The sequence below is a fragment of the Mus musculus genome, chromosome 2 (genome assembly GCF_000001635.26).
Source record: "Mus musculus strain C57BL/6J chromosome 2, GRCm38.p6 C57BL/6J".
Taxonomy (NCBI): Eukaryota; Metazoa; Chordata; class Mammalia; order Rodentia; family Muridae; genus Mus; species Mus musculus.
The window spans coordinates 80978820-80984709 of record NC_000068.7 but is presented as its reverse complement, the minus strand read 5'-3'; the positions used below and the strand labels follow the sequence as shown (position 1 = coordinate 80984709).

The 5890-nt window shown below is 39.7% G+C and overlaps 1 non-coding gene across 1 annotated transcript; it reads left to right on the top strand.

The window, feature by feature from the left end:
- Positions 1-520: 520 nt before the first annotated feature.
- Gm23452 lies at positions 521-627 on the top strand. The gene has a single exon (XR_003954265.1). It is a non-coding gene; the product is annotated as a U6 spliceosomal RNA (small nuclear RNA).
- The last annotated feature ends 5263 nt before the right edge of the window (positions 628-5890 follow it).

The window sequence follows — 5890 nt, the reverse complement described above, 5'->3', positions numbered from 1 at the left end:
TTCTTCCCTCCAATGCTTTCCCAGAATTATATCTATTTATAGAAACGATCCCATAAAAATTTGAAGAGAGGGTTACAAAAGAAGTCAGAGAAAGGGAGGGGCAAGAAGAATGATGGCCTAGCCACTTCTCAAAGGTTACAAAGAAAGAAATGCTTATATGAACATCAGGCTCCTGGACATTCTACAGGTACATAGCAATTTTTCTATTGGACCATACCCAGTACAGCTGGTCATTTGTTCTTTGATTTATTTCTAGTTAATTTAAGCATTCTGAGAAAAATATAACATACACATTGAATAAATGAGAAAATGTTTACTTAAATCCAAAGGCAGAAATGTTTAGAGACATTTAATATGTCTGTGACCAGGAAGGAAGGAGTAGCACATAAATATGAGTCTGAGCAGCATTTGCTCTACGTTCCAACACTGGCATCAACTAGCTTGGCTACTGGCAAGAATAAACACATGTTTACTGAGGTAGTACCAGAAAGGCAGATTCGATGTTAAGAATAGGGCTGAGGTGCTTGCTTCGACAGCACATATACTAAAATTGGAATGACACAGAGAAGATTAGCATGGCCCCTGCTCAAGGGTGACATGCAAATTCATGAAGCATTCCATATTTTTCAGGGACTAAACCACCAACCAAAGAGTACACATGGAGCTACCCTTGGTTCCAGCCGCAAATGCAGCACAAGATGGCCTTGTTGGGCATCAATGGGAGGAGAGGCCCTTGGTCCTGTGAAGGCTCAATGCCCCAGTGTAGGGGAATGCCAGGTACTAATGCTGAGATATTAAAACCCTCACTCCTTATTCTTGAAGACGATCTAATTGTATAAAAAGCAGTAGAACTATAAAAGCAAGAGCAAAGAACAGGATTTCCTGAGTTCCAACAACCTCACCTCAGGGTCAGTGGCTGATCCCCTCAGTGTTTCTGTCCAGGTCAATATAAAATTTTGATCTAGATAATGATGCCTGATGGAGTGAGCAAGGTTAGGGAGGAAAGATGTTAACACAAAAATCTCCTTTGTTGAAAAATATTTTATCACAGAAACTTCCAGAAGCATGTGTTCAACAGTATTTAATTTATGGAAGTAAAAATGTTAAGAAATCCAGTGATTTCCCCAAGTTTGACTTCTAATAAAGAGAAAAGCTGAACAACTGATTCTATTAACTTAGATTTCATAAGTTAAATCCTCAAGCACTCTCTACATAGGCACTACACATTCATATCTCTTTACTCAATTCTTGATCAGTGGTGTGTTGAAGATCTATATTCTAACCATGGTTTTCATTAAAATTCAACCTGATTTTTTTGGACATTCATTTTGTCACTAAACATATGATTATCAACCACAGATTTGACCCTCAAATTTGTCTTATAAAATTTTATTTTTAAATTCAAGTTACGTAGATTAAAATATATCTCAATCAAAACAGAATTAAGAACAGATATAAGAAACTAGGAGGATTTCAAGAGGTGAATGCAACTCCACAAATATTTTTGAATGCATATATGCAAACCATCTAGATAGAGCCCTCAAAATGTTATAGAAAACTTCATAAATTTCTCCTAAGAAGGATGGGACTCCACAGGAAGAACAACAGAGTCAACTAACCTGGACCCTTGGGGACTCTCAGAGACTGAACCACCTATCAAAGAGCTAACATGAGCTGGAACTAGATTCCCCATACATAGATAGCAGATGTGCAGTTTGGTCTTCATGCAGGTCCTCCAACAACTGGAGTAGGGATATCCCTAAATCTGTTGCCTGTCTGTGGATCCATTCCTCTAAGTGGACTGCCTTGTCTGGCCTTAGTGGGAGAGGATACATCTAGTCCTGCAGAGACTTGATGTGCCAGGCTGGGGTGATAGCTAAGGGTACCTCCCTTTCTCAGAGTAGAAAAGGAAAGGAATTGAGGAGGCGCTGTGAGAGGGGGCTCAAGGAAACAGGGAGATATTAGGACATAAAGTGCATAAATAAATAAAGGGTAAAAGACATTAGGAGGATTTAAAGAGGTAAATGAAGCTCCACAAATATTTTTGAAGAAATATCTGCAACTTGTGTAGGTATAGTCCCCAAAATATTATAAAAGTTTTTATGTGTATTTTATATGTGTGTGCATGCACATGTGCATGTCTATATTTGTATTATGTACATTTGCAATATATACATACATATATTCAAGCATGGGTGCATTTCATAAAGAGATAGAGAAAATAATATAATGCAGCATTTCAAAAGAAAAGGCAATATTTCTCTTTGGAGAGGAGAGAAGGGGGGAGGACAATTTCATGGAGACTATTGAGAAAATTCTGTAAGAGGGAATCATTATGACAGAAGAATGGAGAATTAGGTAGGCTCCAATATAAACAAACAAGTAGGAGCGAAAGAGTGGAAGAAGGAAAGTGTGGACACGTGTAAAATTTCAAAGTCCTTTTACGTGGTCTTTAGAACAGATTATGTGATGAGAAGCAATGAAAGAGAAAGGACTTGAAATATAGCTTGAAATATATCATGGAGAGCCTTGAGCATACTCTAGACACCTTGTGTGTAATTTAGTGGGCAATGGTGAGCCAATAAATACTTTTTGAAGATACCCTGTCATATGAAAGATATACTTTTTGAAATTTTAACAGACAAAATAAAATGAATTTATGTTTTTGCCCTGGTTGAAGGTTTTGCAGAATATGTAGAAGGATATGCTCAGTTTAAAGTGAGAGATGAAACTCAGAAGAGTTGAGGCTGGGGATGATTTACATCTTGAGAATGTATGGAGATAAAGCCAAGTGTAAAACACATTAAACTGCTGCTCAAAGATCTGACCAGTGGACTAGGGATAATCAGCAATACTGAGGGTCCCACAAACTCAGAAAAAACACTGAGGGAAAATTATGTATTTGGTCTTTATATGGCATTCTTCCATGATACGCTCTAGTCATAGTTAGAATTGGAATAAACATGGATGGTAGAGACAATAAATGGAGCAGTACATTGGTCTGCGTGGGATGTTGTAATAAAATATCATAAACTTGAATGTTTATAAACAACAGATACTACCTACACACCGGAAGAGTATAAGTTCCATGATCAAAGTGCTGACAGGTTCAGTGTAAGGAACTGCTTTCTAGTTCACAGATGGCATCTGTTCATGTTGCCCTCACATAGGAAAGACAGCTGTCTCTCTGGAGTCTCTTTTATGAAGACACTAATTCTAAACATACGGGCTCCTCCTCTACAGTTTCATGGCCTGATCACATTATGTTGGTGTTGGGGGTCCAGGAATCACCCCACACATCACTCAGTCAAGCAGGGATTGCTTATTGAACACACACCCCAGGACTGATTGATCAGGGATACAGGTCGGACTTGGGAGCTGAGACTGTGACCCTGACTGTTTCCCAGGGGAAGCTTATAAAGGCAAAACCCACAAAGCTCAGCAATCTTAAAAGCTCAAACATAGGTTCAGGAAGTGCTGCCCGGTAGTATTGGATGTTGGTTCAGGTCCAAGCTTATTGTAGCTAACTATACAAAGCAGTTCTAACTTACATTGTTGTAATTGGCTCTAAAAGAGGGTAAGGGTCTGGGGAATTTCCAAAAACACCAAAGCACAGAACCTAATAGGATATATGATTGTTAACTCAGGCATGAGAAAGGTCCTCTGTAACAAAGTAAGATGGCTGGCTACAGGCATAAAACAGAATGACTATAGTAATGTCAGAAAGGTAGCAGCTACCTAGGTCTTAACAGTTGGGGGTTATTATTTCAACATATGAAACTGGGAGAACACAAACATGCCGATTTTTACAACCAATAAGATGAGAGAAACAGGCAACATCCTGGGGGTGAGGGAAATCTGTAGAAAAAAGTGAAAACAGTATCTGACTAGAGTAGAAGTTCTTCGAATAGGAAAGTCCTGGGCATCCTTTTGACATAGAGAGAACTAAGGATGTTCTCTCTGTATTGATGTCACCAACTCAGAGTACTTACCCTCCTGACTCATGGGACCTATTGGTTTTTGATTCATCCACACTAGCCTGCAGTGCAGGAAGAACAAAAGCTGTATCTCATCCATGACTTTTTCCCCAGCATCTAAGCCAGTGCCTAACACAGAGAATACAATTAATACCAATCTTTCAACATTCAAGCAGTTGAAATAAAGAAGCTTAAAGTTTCATTGGGAGCAAGGTGAAAGGTTTTTGTTGAAATGAAGATAGTAGATTATGATCTAATTATCCCCAATGGTTTACTTGGTGGATTAAGGGAGTCATTGTTACAAAAATGGTCAGTATAGCAGTATCAGTGATGTGTGAGCCTTATATACTTTTTCCAAAGCAGAACCTTTGTGCTTTGAGAACTGTATTGATGGCTCAGCAACTCATAGTGCTCTGGGAATCTACTTGTTTTATTCTGTTTTGTGGGGGAGGAAGAGATATCTTTAGTTTACACCACCATGTCACAGTCTATCATTGAGAAAAGTGAGAACAGAAAGCAAGCAAAAATTTGAAGCAGAAAACCGTAGAGAAATGCTGCTTAATGGGTCTAATGTGCCCATACTTAGTTTTTCTTACATAGCTCAAGACCACTGATCAGGGAACAGAATAGTGGACTGAGCCCTCCTACATCAATCACAATAATCCCCTATACAGACATCCCCAAGGGCCAATTGGGCGATCCCTCAAATGAGACTTCTTTCTCATGTGATTCCGGGCTATGTTAAAGTTGACAGTTGAAGCTAAGCTGAACCTAAGTAGGGTATTCCATGCCTTGTCACCTTAACACATAAAGGCATTACATTTAAATCATAACCAAGTTCTTTGAACTCCAAGGTCACGTGAATATCAAAATAGAAAACAAAGTCCAACTTTTAAAAATTCCTTCAGTCTTAAAAAATTATAGCATTTAAATGTCCAAAGTCTCTTACCTGTGGGATCATGTAAAATTAAAATAGGGTTCATACTGTCTTATTCCAAAGGAAGGACCATTCATAGAAATGATCGCTAGTGCTCTGGTCTTAACTTTAAAGGATATTTAAAAGAAAAAGACTCATCTTAAATAATATTTTAGTAAAAATAAAGAAGTCAATGAATGAACTTCAGAAGAAGAAGGAGAAGAAGAGGAGGAGGAGGAAGAGGAGTGTGGGGAGCGGATGTGGCGGCAGTCCCAAAGGCGCCAGGGACTGCAGCTAAGTCATATGACTTTCACCTGACTTCCTCATATAAGACACAAACATCTTGAGTGCTGCGCAGGTGCACCAGGATACCGGTGAATCCAATTTGATGGAGATATGCCCCTGCTGCCCTGATTAGCTGAAGCTGCGTGCCTGGTGAGGTGGCGTGGCCTGCTGTGCGTGGATGGGAACTGAGAGTATAAAAGAGTGAGAGGCCCAGGGTTCGGGGGAGATATAAAAACAAGGGAGATATAAAAACAAGGGAGATATAAAAACAAGGAAGATATATAAACAAGGGAGATATAAAAACAAGGGAGATATATAAACAGGGGAGATATAAACAAGGGAGATATATGGAGAAAGAAGAAACAGGACTGAATAAATGTGTGCAGAAGGATCCTGTAGCAGCGTCGTTCTTCCTGGCCAGTTGAGCGCGCGCAACAAGTGGTGCCGAAACCCGGGAAAAGAAACATCTTCAGGCAAGAGCGAAGACCCCCTGCTACAGGGAGGATTCAGAACTGCATCACTGGGAAGGAGCGGTTAATAAAGGTTCCCGTAAAACAGACTGTTGAGAAGGATCTGGTGTGGATTCAGAACTCTTCAGCTGGGGAACGGTACTGATGAAGAGAAAGAAGAAAGATGAAGACTGAATAAACTGCTGTTAGAAGGACTGGTGGTCGCGTCGTTCTTGCTGGTCGAGAGCGGGCGCGACAATTGG